Raw genomic sequence first — 19,202 nt, forward strand, 5'->3', positions numbered from 1 at the left:
CTAGTAAATATTAAACCCTTTGTGCACTATTTTAGTTGTCCTCTGATTTGGAATATGAATCCAAGGGTCATGCCATGTACTATAAATGTATATCATGTCAATAATATATGCAACCAAATGTTTATCCTTCATATTATGCATTCGCCATGTATGTGTTTAACATGGTATCATAGCCACGATGTGTGGCCTTCTCCCACCTTTAGTTTGTGGTATTCTCCCACCTTTAGTTGTGTGGTATTCTTCAAACTAGATGCTCTTCCATTCAACTATTAAATATTAAACCCTTTGTGCACTATTTTAGTTGTCCTCTTTGCCTTCTGCATTGTCCTTCCTGCATAAATGTTACATTTACCCCGAGCGAATCATGTTAGTGATTAATTTGTCACGTGTTGTTGCACCTTTTCCGATAGTCATGATATAGCAAAATTGGCACTAGTATGAGTTGCACATGCTACGGCTTTCTCAAAGTGGGCATTTCTTTGCGTTGTCATTAGCTTGATATTCATTAGCTTGATATTATCTTCCACAGACGTCACATAAACTTAGTTGTTGGTCTCTTCTGACAATTAGGGTATGTTGCAGATGAAAGTGATTATCATGAAGTGACTCGGGAGCTCAAGCGCATGAATCATGGAGGTTCAAGCCACATGTATGCATCAGTATGCAAAACCTTCATCGTCTCGTTTGCAACCTTCACATTCGTATTGATCATGTTTGTACTCATGATATAGAGGGTCCTGCTGACTGAAATGTTGAAGCTCCAATGGTACCCTTCCCATGGACACCATGCTCAAATTTCTACTAATTTCCCACTGCAACCAAGTGATTCATTAGCTTGATATTCTATATGTAAGCTTAATTTCATGAAAGGGAATGCATGGTGACCTTTCGGTGCAGGGTGGCAGTATAAAAGAGGACACTGGGAAGAGCTTCTTCTTGTTGTTGATGAGAGGTAGTGGAGAGTGTCTAGGACCTTGGTTTGGCTTATATCCTTCCATTTCAATATGAAGATCGACACTCTACAATCTATACAATACTGAAATGCAATGAGTCTATGGTCAGTTTAATTGAGACAAGAAAAAATCATATTGACAAAGATATTAAATTAATAATGTATAGTGTTGTAAGGAATATTGAAGGCCTACATACAAGCATACTTATTTAGCATTGGTATTTGTCCCTCTACATTGAGGCGTGTAGTGCATTCAATACTCATGCTCTCTGCATTGAAATGACATGAGTCTGGAGTCTCTGTGCATTAATTAAGTCATGGTATGTGTATTGATCCATATGCGTTGATTCACAGTTGTTGGACACCTAATCCTTTATGGGTTGGTGTAGAATGTGAACAGCCATGAGAGTCCAAGAGACTTTGGGAGGTGGAACCCAACGGTCACACGAATGTACTATAAATGTATATCATTTGTTAATAATATATGTACTCTTCTGTTTATCTTTAATATTCTGTTGCTGCCATGTGTGGGTTTAACATGGTATCAGAGCAAGCGATATCCTGCCTTGCTCAAGTGTGAGCCCCCTGTTTTTGTGGCCTTTTTAAACCAATGCTCTCCTCCTTGTGGATTTTATGCCTTTCTAAGCATTTGTTAGAATAGAGGTTGTTACCTCTATCAGCTTTGCCATTCCTCTGTTGTGAGCAGACCTGCCCTTGTGACTGCAAAGAGGAATATTGCCAAACCTGTCCCTCTCTACCAATGCAATGCTCTAACACTCTCAGTCAGTTTCATGCTCCCACTCAGACCTGTTCCTGCAAACCAACAAAAGATGTACGCTCTTTTGCCATTCCTCGTTCAAATGTTACCTCTGCATTAATTCCAAGTCCATATTCCTCGTGCATTTTTTGTGATTTTATTTGAAGTCCTGAGAAATGAATTGAAGCAGTTCCTGTGAAAGTCATTGAAGCAAAACATTAAATCTCGGGTCATGTCACTGGAATATATTAATCACTGGTCGTGCTATTTGACTGCATTGGAATGGAGCTCTAGGAAAGAAAGGTAGCGTCATTGACTGGAAATAGAGTGTTGAGTTTTTGAAGAGTAGTATTGGATGTTGTTTCAAAGCCCTACATTGAATGGTTCAAATTACATCTGCGTTGCCAGCAAATATCTCTTGGTGCATTGGGTATATGTATTCATCTCTCTGCGTTGAATTTATGATGGATATGGATTAGCATTGATGTTGTGAGTATTTCTGGTTCAAAACCTGTATTAATGCTATGACATGGTTGTTGTTGCGTTAAATTTTATTGACTGCTGCTGCGTTAAACTTTATTGAATGACCAAAACAAGCTGAATTTGCTTTGTGTGGCTTAAAACCGTGTGGAAAGTGTTTGCAAAAGTGGTATATTATCGTTATGCTCCAATGACATACACTAGCTTCCCAGTACTACATGCTTCACTTAGCATACTCATCGAATCTGCTGTGACTACAAAGGCATCAGCCCACGCAAGGTGCCCTATGTGTGGGTTTGGATCTTGGCCATCCCAAATATAGACCTTTGGATGACTACCAAATTCTTTCCACATTATGTTACACACCTGAAGAGGCGTTCTTCTCTAGAAAGAAATGCGTACAGTCTCGCATTTACCAAGCACCTTATATAGAGCATCTATTAGCTTTACAGCAAGCCATTCGTAATGTTGCAAAATCAGCCTGGTGCAAAGCTCCAACCGTAAGCACCACTTTTCTATCTGGTGGCTCTCTAGGAGTTATCCAATTCCATAGAAAACGAGGAACTTGTTGCCGTCCAGTAGGAGTCAAAGCATAAAAATCATGGTGAGGGGTTACCACCAAGTCAAATCGATTGAGCTGACACCTCGGGTGTTGTATCTGTATTACAAATGTATTTTGGGGAGTAAGTCTTTTTATTGCACTCGCAATTGAAACTGTGTCCCGACCAGATGCAACCACCAGCAATGGTCCCTCTTTGTCCGTAATTTCACGAGCCATTATTACTCTCTGCGTTGAAACTTATGCCTAATTTCAGCATCGAATATATTGTATGTTGATCGAGCTCACCATGTGTCTTGGTCTATATTTTTGCATTGAAGATGAGCTGAATTATATGGGTAAACTTTGAGCTATATGGTTGCACCAATGTTGTTGTCTTTATGGATAAAATAGACTTGAGAAATCAATAGTATTGTCTGCCTTAAAGGGATATTGCACACTGGTTGTTTGCTGCACATTTGTAGAGAATATTTTGCAGTGACATTGGTTCATAGTTGTAAACAAATTTTAAAGTGTAAATTTGACATTGGAGAAAATGACCCAAATTGGTGAAGTATTAGAGTTCTTGAAAACTCTGATACAATCTACTTCAAATGACACATTCCAAATCAGCAAAGGCTCTCTCTCATAAATTCAGACTTGTCTACAATATGCACAAGAACAGATTGATTTTTTACAGCTTGAATCTCAACTACAACAGGAAGAATTACAGCAGTGGAGTCATCATTCTGAACCTGTTTTTGTTTAGAACATTGAGACAGACACCCATCAGCAACAAGTCAATATTGTTGAAGTTCATTCAGATTTAGTACCCAATGAAGCAGCAGTTGTACATGCAGATGCAAAAGTGGAGTTTTCACTTTCCAAGCCCATCATCAAATCTTGGGAAGAGCTTGTCCACAACAAGCATAGAATAGGTCTTGGATATGATAAGGATATGTCCTTTCATATTCCATACTACTCAAAGACCATCCAGTTTCAGAGTGGTAGATTCCTTCATGAAAATTCATCTCCAGCTGTTCCAAATTCTACCCCTCTTCCACAAGAACAGATTGTGAAATGCCAACACTGTGACCGAGTTGGCCATCTGAAAGATCATTGTTTTGATCTTCATCCATGTAAGCATTGTCATAAAACGAGTCATTATTCAAACATGTGCTTCAGAAAAACCTCTTGCAAGAACAAAGATTCATCTTGGATGGATCGCTTCTTGGCAATGGGCATCAACAGTTGAGAAGATATTCCAGTCATATGTCAGAACTTGTTCTAGAGTATTGAACAGTCTTGCAGTTGAGTTTTCTCCATCATCTCACCTTGTATCTCATAGGCGGGGGGGGGGGGAAGTGATGGTCATATATAAGCTTCAAAGCCACATCAAGCGACCCTGAGCCACAACTTGGCATAGCAGATTCAGAGTTGTAGCCAGAGACAAAGATTTCCCTGCGCATGCCTTCAGTCAATGATACCTCTTCAAATAATTGGGGACACTTCCTCTAGCAGAAGACTTCACCTTCTTGCCAGTTTCAGAAGAGTTCCAGGAATTGCATTAAGCATTCTAGAGTTGGTGGTAATCCCTAAACCTTCATAGGTTGAGACCTACCTTTTTAGGTTGAGGTTCTCCCTTTTATGTGGGGTGATACCTCCCTTTCATGGTTGAAAGTTCCCTCTTCAAAACATTAGGAGCAGTTCCTCTAGCAGAAGACCTCAGCTTCATGCCAGAATTGGAAGAGTTATGGGAACTACACCAAGCATCCAGTGTTGGTGTTCATCCTTAAACCACCACCCTTTATACCAACATTTCAGAGAGCACATTCAACATAGTGCTGCCATGTTTTTTGCACATTTTGTATTACAAATCTCTTCTTGGACTCATACATAACCCCTCAGATTAGGGGGGAATGTTGGACACCTAATCCTCTATGGGTTGGTGTAGAATGTGAACAGCCATGAGAGTCCAAGAGACCTTGGGATGTGGAACCCAAAGGTCACACGAATGTACTATAAATGTATATATTTTGTTAATAATAGATGTACTCTCCTGTTTATCTTTAATATTCTGTTGCTGCCATGTGTGTGTTTAACAACAGTGAGTGGGTTGAGTAGTGGGGTCGTTCTGTTGTTTTTTTATGTGTGTATTACTTATATCAATCTCTTGGACCATATGTGGCTCTTATTACCTCTGTTCAAATTCCATCTGAAATTTCGGATGAAAGACGAGAGACACATTGTCTCTTAAGTTTTATCTCTAATATGTTATTTAGAAGCACTTGCTACATGATACCACTCTTAGCCTTTGGTTCAACTCGAAGTGGAAGAAGTATTGGACAAGAAGAATTAGCCAAGATTGCTACTCTCTTAGAGGCTACAAAAACAAATTTTTTGTTCTCTAGTGAAGTCGTTCAACATCTTCCTCAACTTCCATTTGTTCTTTAAGATAAAGAAACATTGATTCTCAATCGCCTTCCAATGCATTTGTGATACGGCATGGCTGAGGACAAAATAGGACAAGCATCCCTTCAAAGAAACTCTTGATCATTGAGGTGGAGCTGTTGTGACTGTTCGTTGATATTGTGTTTGCAAATCCCTACATTCATAACTTGCTTAGTATTGTTTGAGTTGTTAATGTTTTGTGGCCTACCTCATTCATTTGAAACACATGTTGTGTTGTGTTGCGTCTGCATCTCCCTCCAACTATGGTTCTTCCCTCTAAGGGATCATCTAATGTATGAATGAAGAGAGGCTTTGTCCTCGACTACCATTAATGGACATCATCGAATACCTAACTATTGTACAGGGTGGTTTCTAACCCCTCATTTCCTCTTTGGTTCTGATTTAGGGATTTATTAGGCATTTGATCAAACATCTCAATTTCTGTCCTGGAAAACTGTAAGGGATCCCTTTGCAAAATATCGTGGGAGATGTTGTTCTTATTCCTGTGAAATCGATTCATCAAGAATGCTACATACAAACCCATTTTTATCATTTTAATATCTCGATAGTATCCATGATGGTGAACAATGAACGCCTCCACTATGAATGTTGAACAATTGAATTGTTTCTTGAAGCATTAAATGGTATATTTTGAGAGGTCATAGTATGCTTATATGAGCAGGTTGTAATATGTCTTGAAGGTCGTAACTCCCATCTAAAAGATGTGGTTATCCATGTTGATTTTTCCATGAATATCATGCGATTTTTCTTAGCGATGACACAATTTTTTAAAGAACGTTGCTTATGGTATATGGTTTGTTGAATGTCAAGCGTTCATTATATATTTGTTTATGCAGTGAGCTCTTTTACTTTATGAAGGTCGTGAGTGGTATGTTAGAGTATATATTATTTGATGGCCATATGATGTATGGAGGCACATTTGAAGAGCCTACATCCTTAAGTGAGTATTTATCTTCCTCATTATTCTGTGATTAGTTGATTATTGAAGCGAGAGGCTACCAAAATGGCTCATATTGACCCTTTGTTAGAGTTATTAAGAACTCTAATCATGTCTATTGTTGAAAGCACAATTAAAGTCAGCAAAGACACTATCACAGATATTCAGACCTGCCTACACAATGCACAAGAAAATATATAATTTTTGCAGCTTTAATCACAGCTTCAGCAAGATGAGTTACAACAGAAAAAACATCCTTTTGAACTTTATTTTGTTCAAAACAATCCCATATTTGACTTTGAAACAAGATCCTATCAACAACCAACAAGTCACCAAGTCAGTAGAGTTGAGGTTGATTCACATTTTCTCCCTAGTGCAAAGAGCAGATTTGCATGCAAAAGCAGAAATTCAGCGTGCACTTCCTAAGTCAGTCATCAGACCATGGGAAGAGCTTGTCCATAACAAGCATAGAACAAGACTTGGATATGATAAGGAGGTTTCCTTTTACATTCCAGATTACTCAAAGCCCATCCAGTTTCATAGTGTTGGATTTCTTCATGACAGTTCACCTTCAGCTGTTTCAGATTCTAGTCCTCTTCCACAGCAACCACAACAGATTGTTAAATGCCAACATTGTGACAGAGTTAGCCATGTGAAAGATCATTGTTTTGATCTTCATCCATGCAAGAATTATGGTCAACGTACTCATTCTTCACACAGATGATTCAAAAACAAGCCTCCTACAAGAACAAAGATTCATCTTGGATGGATCACTTCTAGCATATTAAAAGGTCTTGCATTTGAGTTTTCTCCATCATCTCACCTTGTATATGATAGGGGGCGAAGTGATGGTCATCTACAAGTTTCAAAGCCACATCAAGCGAGCCTGAGCCAAAACCTACCATACTAAATTCAAAGTTGTAGCTAGATACAGAGATGCCATTAAGCATGCCTTCGGATGGTGGTCAGCCTTAAACCATCTATGCAGGGTTAAGACTTCCCTTCAAAGAATTGGGGACACTTCCTCTAGCAGAAGACTTCAGCTTCTTGCCAGTTTTGGAAGAGTTCCAAGAAATTCATTAAGCATTCCAGAGTTGGTGGTCATCCTTAAACCATCATAGGTTGAGACCTCCCTTTTCAGGTTGAGGTTCTCCCTTTTTATGTGGGGTGAGACCTCCCTTTCAAGGTTGAATGTTTCCCTCTTCAAAACATTAGGAGCACTTCCTCTAGCAGAAGACCTCAGCTTCATGGAAGACTTGGAAGAGTTCCAGAAATTGTACTAAATGTTCCAATGTTGGTGGTCATCCTTAAACCACCCCCTTATACCAACATTTCATAGAGCACATTCAACCTAGTGCTGCCATGCATTTTTGCACATTTTGTCTTACAACTCTCTTCTTAGACTCATGCATATCCCTTCAGATTAAGGGAGGGAATGTTGGACACCTAATCCTCTATGGGTTGATATGGAATGTGAACAACCACTGGAGTCCAAGAGATCACTTGGAATATGAATCCAAGGGTCACACCATGTACTATAAATGTATATCATGTCAATAATATATGCAATCGAATGCTTATCTTTCATATTCTGCATGCGCCATGTATGTGTTTAATAATGCATTAAAAAATAAGTTATTATAAATTTATAATTTTTATTTAAAAAAATTACGAGAAAGTTATAAAAATTGATTGAATTATAACTTTATTTTAATATATATATATATATATATATATATATATATATATATATATATATATATATATAATAAGATTTTTAGCTAACTACTAAGGCCTTTGTGTTGTTGTGTAGGTCATGGGTTCAAACCTAGACTTACCCATACACTCTTCTTGGGGCAGTGTGGTTGCACTTGGAAGCTACAGTGACAAGTGTTGGGATCAATCCCATGCGAACCCATGCGAACTGACACATTACGGAATCCCAATCATTAAAAAAAAAAAAAAAACTATAAAGACTTATCTATAAATTGCCTTTGTTACAATATCATGGGTCAATATTATGAGTTTTTAATATTACATATCCAAAAAACCATAACTTACATAATTAACTCATCTTTGTATAACTTTTTTTTTTATAATTAATCAATTTAATTGAAAGGACAAAAGGGTATAACTACTTTTAAGATAAATCTCAATCTTTGATTTGTTACTATTACTAAGAATATAGAATATTTTGTGGAGGTTAAATCTCTACCATCCACCCAATAATTATTGAGAATTAAGCTAAAATTCTAAAAGCCTTATTCCATAGTAAATTAAATTGATAAGTTAAAAAAAAAGTGTCATTAAAAATCTACATGTTAAAGTGTCATTAAGAATTTTATTATATATATATATTTAATCTATAATAATTAATATTAATAATACTTTAAAATAAAGTTATAAGTAGATGAAAAATATTAAAAAAAGAAGAAAATAGAATAGTTTTTAGTTGAAAATATATAAATAAATTATAAATAAATTTATAATCACATAGATATAAATACCTTTTTATAATAAAATAACATATATATACATATATATAGATATATTTGTAAGTTGGCTTTAGGTCTTCCTATTTTTTTAAATGCAGATTGTACATGCAAGTTCAAAAAAGAATAAGATGGTATCAACTTTCCCAAAGAGAAACCAAGTATGTTGACCATTATATTGTGACTAAAATTTGAATCTCGTGATCAAACCTTGAAAAGCTAAAAAGCTGAGATATCATGCCGACCTATATCATTATCTTAACAGTGCCCAAAGGCTTCTAGTTGAAAACAAAAAACATTGATCATTAGATGATTCAATAGGAGTCGGATCCTTTGTTGTGGATCCTTGCTGGGCCGACGAAGGAATGCATGGGATGTGTGTTTCAATTCTTGCGAGATGCCCATTCACTTGATTCATACCAAACTTCACCTGTTGTATATCTTGATGGAGCAAGGCCAACGCTTTTGTGTCGGCAGTGGGTCTTTTGATGCTGTCATAGCTTTAGCTATCAGGGTCTTCATTCTCTAATATAGAAGAGATGTTAGATTGTATAGGTTCCTTCTCCCCTAGGTGTGTCTCAGGTCTAACACAATATTACCTGAGTCGCAAACTAATTTTTTCATGCTCGGCTCAGGTTCAGAATTCAACATTTCCTCCCACTCTTCCATCTTGAAGCTTGTTGGGTTTTAGGATGAGCCTCAAATATAAGGCAATTTCCTCCATCTCTAGGTGAGATCTAACTCCTTGACACCTGCCTCTGCTGACTCGACGTTGACCTTTGCCTTGACCTTTATTAGTTGCCTCCCTACCTCAACCTCAACCTTAGTTAGGGTTGATATTATTACAGCACCTCAATCCCAAACGAACCTTGTACCTTCTTATACAACAATTCTTTGTGCCCTCAAAACTCTACCTTAAAAGCTAGCAGTTAATCAAAATCTTGTACCTAGTCAAGATTCTCGAATCTTCAACCTAACTTTTATATATATAATAACATATATAAAATTATCAATATATATTCCATAATAACATATAATCATGCTATATATATAATAATATTATATTTTAATTTTTGTTTTTATTTAATTATAGACTATAATAAAAAGAGATAGTGATATTTATAATAATTTTATATTATAATAATAATATAAATTTATAATTTATAATTTTGTTTTAATTTATTACTCCTTTTCATATATATATATATATAAATAAATTTATAACCATTAATTTTTCCTTTTTCTAATTTTATATTATTAAATAAATTTTTTATAAAATAGAAATAATATTAAATATTGATATTTATAATAATTTTATATTATAATAATAATATAAATATATAAATTTATATTCCATATTTTGTTTTAATTTATTACTCTTATATATATATGAATTTATAACTATTAGTTTTCTTTTTTCTAATTTTATATTATTTGTATAGAAATAATATTAAATATTTTAAAACCTAATGTTAATATTGGAATTTAATATTAAATTTCATTAAACTTGTTTTAACAGTTATATTGGGAAAAAAATTGAAAAAACATTCTCAAGGGAAAGAAATATTTGACTATTAAAATTTATACAAATATATATATTTATAAAAAATTATAAAAATAAAAATATTTTATTTTTAAAAAATTTGAATATAAACCTTTTTATCACATTTTAAAAAAATACATATTTTAATTATCACAACCATAATAAAAAGTAAATATACAAAAACATTCATAGGAACTATTAAAATTCATAAAAGTATGTATAATTAAAATAATTATAAAAATATAAATACTTATAAAGAAAGCACAGATATCCCAATTATCACAACCACAATCCTTTTAAAAAAGCTAACAACCTATATTCTATACGATTTAATACATTAAAACTAATTTACCAATACGACTAGATAGCACCCTAAATATTTCAAGTCCATTGAAACTATTAAAAAACAAAAATAAGAAGATTAGATTTAAGTAGCATTTTAAATAGTTCTGGTCACTCGAAAAATGATCAGATTAGAATTTTCCGGCACATGAAGTGACGTTTAGAATATTTCTTGTCACTGAAAATGTCAAAATTTATATGAATAGGATATTAAACTAGAACAATGTGTTTAGTTTAATATCGTAATTGCATGCTACGATGGTTTATGAATGATAAACTTATGGTGGCTTGGTGTTTAATAGAGTTTATCGAAGTGGAATAATTGTTTGGACGATTAATAGTGGCTGGAATTTGAATAAAAAAATTTCAAAAAATTTTGTAGAGATAGTGTTTAAACCTCTTGTGTGGTGATAAGGGGTGTTCGGGATATGCCCAATAAATTATTTTCCAAAAATGTGAAATGAATTAATTTCCAAAGCAGTTGGGAAAGTAATCGCTATTTCTTGAAGTGTCGCAAACTGTTATGACCATAACTATATTCACTATCCTAAACGCCTACATTCAACGCACGACTACAGGAATACACGCCGACGTTAAATCTTTAGATTCAGCGGCTGATGGAGCCACTCACACCCAACCTGATGTAATCTGTAGATTCACTTCGCATGCAACGACACTAAGAGCCACGGAAGGGTTGCATGTATTCTTGGATACAAATACTACATACGTCTCTTTTTAACCTTTTCTTAATTTCAAAGATGGCTTTCTATATATCTTAAGAATGTACCATTTATTAATATATTATTATATATAGAAGTGTTGGTATTTTTGTTGAAAGATTAGAAGGTTTTATGATGATGATGGTGGTTAACGTCCACTGAGATCAAATTGGCTTATTAGACTTATAATTTTCTTAGTTTCTAATTGTCTGGCTCCTCGTCTTTCTTGGCGAAATTGGTGCTGTAGCTCTCTTTTCTTTCTCTACGATCTTCCAACTTTCTTTATCTTGCATCTCCTTCATCTCTTCTGGTTCTTGGGACATTGGTGTCTTAGCTTCGCGATCTACTGTGTTCGTCCTTTTGAAGATAGTCGGAGAAGAAGTTTGGTCTAGGAGATCTGCTTTGCTGTTAAATGAAGATTTATTTTGTGCGGTATTCGAGTCCTCATAATTGTTGATGCTTGAGGGGTTGTCGAGTTCACTCTTTTGTTGTTGGGCGGGGCTTTCCCCCTGCTTGTCTTGAGAGTTGTTTCTTTCTTGCCCAATTTCTTGTGATTCAGAGTTTTCTCGAGAGTATTCCTCTTTGATGACAGTGTAGTGTTCTTTTTGTGCTCCTTCCCACCATGTAGATCTGTGGTGATTTTTTCTAGCAGAATTTTTCTGGGAGGCTTTTGGGCAATTTTTGGCTAGGTGGCCTGTCTCAAAGCAGGATCGACACCTGAAGATGACACTTTCATAATCGAGTTTTTGGTTCCACACATAGTTTTCACTTGTTAGGTGTATTTCCGATAGGAATCCGGTGCTGAAGTCCATTTCCACACAGATGCATGCATAGGTGGTTCTGGCATATTCCTCTATTTCTAGGCACTTGCAGTAAAATTTTCCAATTGCATTTCCAATGGCTTTTAGCGAAGAGAAATTCCAGAGATGCAAGGGTAGGTTTGGCAATCTCACCCAAATTGGTGTTGAGGTTACGACAGTTGTTGAGGGATCGAATGGTGGGTTCCATGGCGTCATGAATAAGCCTGATTTTTCCCAAAACCAAGGGTCGGAATCTCGAATACATTGTCTACTTTCAGGGTTTTCAAAATCTACATAAAGAAACCCCTATCACATGGGTAGATATTAATTGCATCAGGGATTAGAGGCTTCCATACCTCCGAGATCAAACTGTGTAAAGCTGTCAACCATGGCCAAAAACCATTGAATCGATAGACTAGAGCACTTTCGGAGAACTTCAAAGCCTCATCGAGTGAGGCCTGGACCACCTAGACAATGGGAGCTGGGGCTTCACTAACGATATGGGCTAGAGCTTGCCCACCAGAGGCGGACGGAACTGAGCCAGTAGCTATTTTCGCGAAGCTAGGAGCCATCTGGAGAATGCTCTCCTGCTGAGTATAAAAGATTGTTGAAGAGAAGGCCACCGGAGCTAACCAAATCTACGGTGATCTGACATATACTGCAGATCTGTCCAATAACTAAATTGTACACAACAACAAGAGCAGCAGATCCAGAGCCGCAAATCAAGAGCTGCAGATTTGCTCATGCAGAGACAGAAGAAACGGGAGAAAACACCTGCAATAGCTAAATGGAAGTTAAATGTTAATTTGAAAATAAATTTATTTTATATAGTTATATGCAGAATTTAGATTAGATATTATTTAAAAATATATGATTATATTAATTAATGATATTATATTAATTTATTAGTTTTCTTATAAATAATATTTAATTTCTAAATACTATTTTAGATGGGTTAAATATCGTCTTATAACATAAACAAATACATCTAAAAATACATAAATTTATGCATAAATTTTATCGCTTTTATAAAGAAAATACATCTAAAAATTAATAGAGTAATTCTTAATATACTTTATGTAAAGTGGATTAGTTTTACCTTTTGTTTTGAATTTCTAGATCATATTACATTATTATGCATTATGAAAATTATTTTTATAAAAAAATATATGTTTAAATAAATAGTTAAAAATAGATTTAAATAAATTTATATAATATAAATATAATTGAACACAAACTAATTTTCTGTTTTAAAGTAAAACTAGTATTGGTTAATTCCCAAAATGTTATGGGAGGAAAAAGCTTGTCACTTATTGGATTGTTCAAGGGATAAAATAATATATGACCTATGGAATAGGGTTGAAGATGAAAAGCTCTTTCTCTGGGATAGTTCAACTTTTACTCATATCTATTCTAAATTCTAAATATTTGTCACACTATCAACCTTCTTGACTTGTTACATTAGAGTAACTATGGTGATGTGGAAATGCATCTCTTGCTTATTTTCAAACATAACTATAACATGTTAGAGTTCCAATTAATCTCTTACCTTAAGATTCTTAATTAATATTTTATCTTTATAAGGTAGGATAGACCATATTGATGTTAGTAGATATTAGTCTTCATCCTAATATATATATATATATATATATATAGGAGTAGTCTATGGAGGCAGAGGAATTGCCCAAAGGTGGCCGGGCAAAAAATTCCAAAAAATCTTGTAAAAATAGTGTTTGAACCATGTTTTTGATGGTGGAAATAGATTCAACACCATCAAAAACTTCGATGACACCTAAAATTATGAATTTTAACAACTTTTACTTAGATTTACAAAAACCTTTAACATATTTTTTCTTCCATAACTTTCAGGGAAAAAAAACATAATTGTTAGATTACTCTGATATATATATATATATATATCTATATATATATATATATATATATATATATATATATATATAATTTTAATAAAATTAGAAATAAAAATATATGTAAAAAATATAAAAATACAAATAATAATTTTTAATTAGATATCATTTTTATTATATAAATTAAAATAATAAGGATTTATATTTCTAAACTTTATGTTTAAATTTAAATAAAAACATAGAAAATTAATATTTACAATATTTCTTCTAAATTTTTAATCTAAAAAATTTAATATAAATAAAAATATATCTATAAATAAATATTTGAAAAATATAAATAATAATTATAAATTATGAAAATATATATATATATATATAAACTAATTTTAACATATAATTAAAATTAATCAATTATATATATATATAAATAATTAACATAGATTCATATTAGGTGTATACCACTTTTCATGTTTTTTACTCATTTTTCTCATTTGAGAGAGGAATTGAGAAAGGATTTTTCATCCTTTGATAGCAGAATTAGATGAATCTTTGTTGATATATAAATACTTAAGGATTATAAGTTAATGAGGATATTGAGATATTTCAAAGGCAATTAAAAAAACATAATATAAGTTTTTTTTTCAACCTGGAAAATAATATATGCATTTTAAGTATTATATGTTAAGTAATTTATGTAGCCATTTTTGTTGGTGACATCTACTTTTTACTGATTCCATTGTTATATGTAACGAACATTCTCTTTTGGTGATATGTATAGATGTAATATATTAAATTTTGTTTTGTTATAGAAAGATGTTTTTTTCATTTTGTAGTAATTTATGTTTTTGGGATGTTATTTGAACTATGTTTAGGATTGTTTTTCTACATTTTCAACATAATTTCTACATATTTTGCCTAACATCCTAACATTCTCATCAACTATAAGTGATCACAACTATGATTTCTCATTGGTATAACATCCTAACATTCACATAAGTACAAGTGATAAAGTACAAGTGATCACAATTATGCTTTCCAGTATAAATCTCAAAATTGATTGACTTTAAAAAATAAGAAAAGCAAAACATCTCAATTTTTTTTTTGGAGTTTTACATTCACCAATGTCACAACACATGCTTCTTTCCACATCTAATTGGAGCATTTTATAGATCACAATGGGAGAATTTACACAAATTGATGTTTTAAGATCATGCATCATGTGATTAGCTAACGGGTGCATCAATGATGTTCTCATTGTTCCTAACATCTCTACCATACTCTCTATTTATTAGATGAGTCATTATGGTAATGGGAAAATAATAGATTTTTCCCCTATTGATTTAGTCAATTGAGAACTACATAATATAGACATCATTGTTGCTTCTAGAAGTTTTAATCATAATTCCTAATTGTACATATTTTCTTATTTTGAGCATTCCACCAATTCCTCTTTCATTTGCATATGCTGATTCTTTAAGTAAACGTTGACTTGAAATATTTGGATATCTAAACAACATGTATATGCAATGCTTGATATTCCTAAAGTTTCTTTCTTTAATGGAGTTTGTCAAAATTCTATTTTTGGAAAACCACACTAATATTCTATTCCTAAAGGCAAGTCATTGTGTTCTATCACACCTCTTGAATTGTTAAAGAGTGATCTCATGTCATTTCTAACTCATTCATCTTTAGATTCTAGGCATGCACTCCATTTTATTGATGACTTCTCATGACACTCTTGGATGTAATTAAGTAGAAGAGTTAGGCCTTTGCTACTTTTAAAACCTTCAAGGCTTTTGTTGACAAATAATCCCTTCTCTCTCTATCAAGAAACCATGCTGAATTAATGGGAGTGAGTATGTCAATTAGGATTTCAAATATTTTTATATAGAACATGACATTCAACATTAATCCTATATTTCCTACACTCCTTAGCAAAATGGTTGTGCTAACAGAAATAAATAGACACTAAAAGAGATGGAAAATCACATGCTTTAGTCTAGGAACATGGAACCTTGTTTTAGGAATAAAGCAATGGATTGTGCCAATTACATTTAGATTTAAAATTCCCCATATGGAAATGTTACATATGAGGCTAGAGGAAGATCAGACCCATTTTGATCCTAATCTATCTACTCTTAGGGCATTTGGTAGTCCAATATGGGCCTTAGTTCTAGATGAAGATTGCAAATATATGGAGAAGAAGAGTCAACCACTAATCCTTGTTGGTTATTACGATAATATAAAGGCATATATGTTTTTTTTTTGTAAGCTTGGTAGGAATACATCTTCATCATTTACAACTTCTCACCCTGATCGGGGGGATAGCACAAGATTTGAACCCAAGATTTTCGGTTCAGTGAGACTTCATTTCCACGGACATTTCCAATTAAGCAACCCCAAGTGGACTAAAGGCATATATGTTATTTGATCATATTCATAAAGACATATTTTTCAAAGTGATACCCATTTTGATGATTGCTCCAACCCAATAACCTCTGCTACTCCTCCCACAAATTATCATGTTAATAATGGTGCAAATCATGTTGATATTTTTGGTTTTGTAGCATACGAAGATGATGAATATTGTGTTGCCACAAATCACACTGCCGAAAATGAAAACCAACCAGAAGAAAATTTACCATTAACACCAATAGAACATGATTAGCTTGAACAAGGACAAATCAAGAACAACATTTGAGGAGGAGCTATCATGAGCAAAAAAGGCTTGACAAGTATGGCTATGAGCGAGCTAATTTTAGTTATTTTACCTTTGAAACTCACAATACTCAATCACAGACAACTAGAGTCTCTTTTATTAATTATGCCATTTCAAGTGATCCACATCAATTTTCCTTCATTGTTGGGATACCCAAATGGAATGTTTCCATGGTAGAGTCATGTATTCTTGCTTGTTGAAGAATCACACATGGGATTTAATTTCTCTTCCTAGTAGATGAAATATAGTTCAATGTAAATGGGTCTATAGAACTAAATATGTAGTAGATGGCTACGTTGACAAGCATAAGCCACATATTGTGGACAAGATATTTTTTCACATTGAAGGGATTTATTATTCTAAGGCCTTTTCCCCTGTTGCAATGTTGAATTCCATACACTTGTGCTTTCTCTTGTTGCCTCCCAACATTGGTTAGTCTACTAGATATATGTGAAGAGCACTTTTTGCAAGGTGATTTACTAATCTATATGTAACAAACTCCCAATTTTGTTTAGGATTCTTCTATTACTTATAAGATTCAATGTTCATTGTAAGGCCTCAAACAAGTTCATTGAGTTTGATATGACAATATGGATATTTTTTAATATTAATTTAAGTTTTAATCATTATCATTTCTGATCTTATGGTTCACACTCAAATTTAGGGAAGTGATATCTTAATTATGATTTTTTATGTGGATGATTTAATTCTCATGAGATTTTCTTTCATGATTCAAAGTGTTTAGCAAGAATCATTATGGAGAAGTTTGATATGACAAATATAGGTCTTCTACGTTATTTTTTTGGTTTATAGGTTCACTATTCTTTGAAAGGGATATTCATGTTTTAGTAGACTATGCACTTTTTTACTTTAGTTCTTTGCCATGTCTAATTGTAGGCTTGTTCCTACTCCATTTGTGCTAGCTATTACACTTTATCTCAATTTCTCTTGGGGCACTTGCATGTTGACGATGGCCCTAAAAGTGGCACCAGGGCTATCAAGAATTCCCAGCCACAAGAAATGTGTGCATTTCTAGGAGTGTGCATGTATTCCTTGGTGTTAAGGCATAGAAAGTCTTAAATTTCCAACCAATATGTGAGCTAGGGCACCAAGTTGGCATGCATAAGGAGCGCTCACATGTTCTTGGTGTAATGCATTTTTATGCACCCATGATATATTGTTTTACTATTTTGGACCTTGTAACATAATTTGATTTGTTATTGAACCAAATATTTCATCCTTGATATACATCTAGTGCCAAGTCAATGTGTTATATCTTCTTTAGATTCAAGGTAAGCATTCTAATGGAATTTATTTCTTTCTTTTTGTTTTTTATTTTGGTTTAAAAGTGAAGAAAAAACCTAAATGACACCCTAAATATAAGAACCATATTGAATTGCATGAGACTAGTTTATGATGGAGCATAGAGATAATTGAAGCCTACCATCACCAAATGACAACTTAAAACAAGCCAACCTCGACCTAGAATAAAGGAATCCCAATGGTAAAATTGATGCATCCTTGGTTACATTGAAGGCACTCATATAGGATCTCTAAAATAGCAGAGTCCTCATGAGTGTCTCTTGCAAGTTCACAAAATTACAGGGATAGGATGTCAGAATACTTTAGAACTGGTCTAAATAAAGACCAAATTAGAGACCTGAAAAATACTAAACAATAGTTGTTATCATTTTTCACTGACCTAAGAAACAACCCCCTATACTAGTCAAGAAGAAACACATTTGTATGGATTGGTGCACTTATTAACCATTTTAAGACCATTGGATAGTTAGGTGGTTCATGGTTTTTTATAAACCTCTTTGTAATCATAAGTACATACCTTTATATTTTTTAAGGAAATTATGGGTATATTTTAGGGTAGAAATCAATGTAAACTACTTTGACATGGGATAATTCCAAGGTGTGGGTCATGGGTTTGCACAAGATAGATATAATACTACATGGAAGCCAACACTAGGTCCTTGTCCACCTAGATGAAGGCCTAACCCCTTTGCCTAACATTCTCTAGTAGTGGATAAATTTATTGAAACCTAGATAAAAATAACCACCTTGACTCACATCCTAGTGTTATATGGCACATTGGTAGCATCATCACACCATGAGCCACTAGTAGGTGATGTTTTGATATGGGTTGGACCATCAAATTCTGCAACACAATTTGACTAAGAGCCAAATGGAGGCTAATGTGAAACCTCATAAATGTAATCATTATGGAAAGACTTGTATGGGATGATGGAGAATATTAAACAATAGATTTTTACGTAAGAGGTTATTATCTTGACCATATTTACATTCTTCAACGTGTGTATGTGTGTGTTTTATTTATATATATAATTATATGTTGTTTACAATTTATATGCCCTAAAATCACTCCTCCCATCCTAGTAGATGCACCAGTGCCAATTTCTGTCAGTGATGTTGTAGTGGAATTTGGTTGTTCATTTGGTGTATCACATACTTAGATATGCTGAATTAAAATGATATCTCCTTACAAAAAAATTCTAATGTTTCCAGTCCATATTAAAGATTCTTTTAGTTTGGGTATAATTGTAGTGTTCCTTT

The sequence above is a fragment of the Pinus tabuliformis genome, chromosome 7, assembly GCF_031772625.1.
Source record: "Pinus tabuliformis cultivar Carrire ecotype Pingquan chromosome 7, CPIR1, whole genome shotgun sequence".
Lineage (NCBI taxonomy): Eukaryota > Viridiplantae > Streptophyta > Pinopsida > Pinales > Pinaceae > Pinus > Pinus tabuliformis.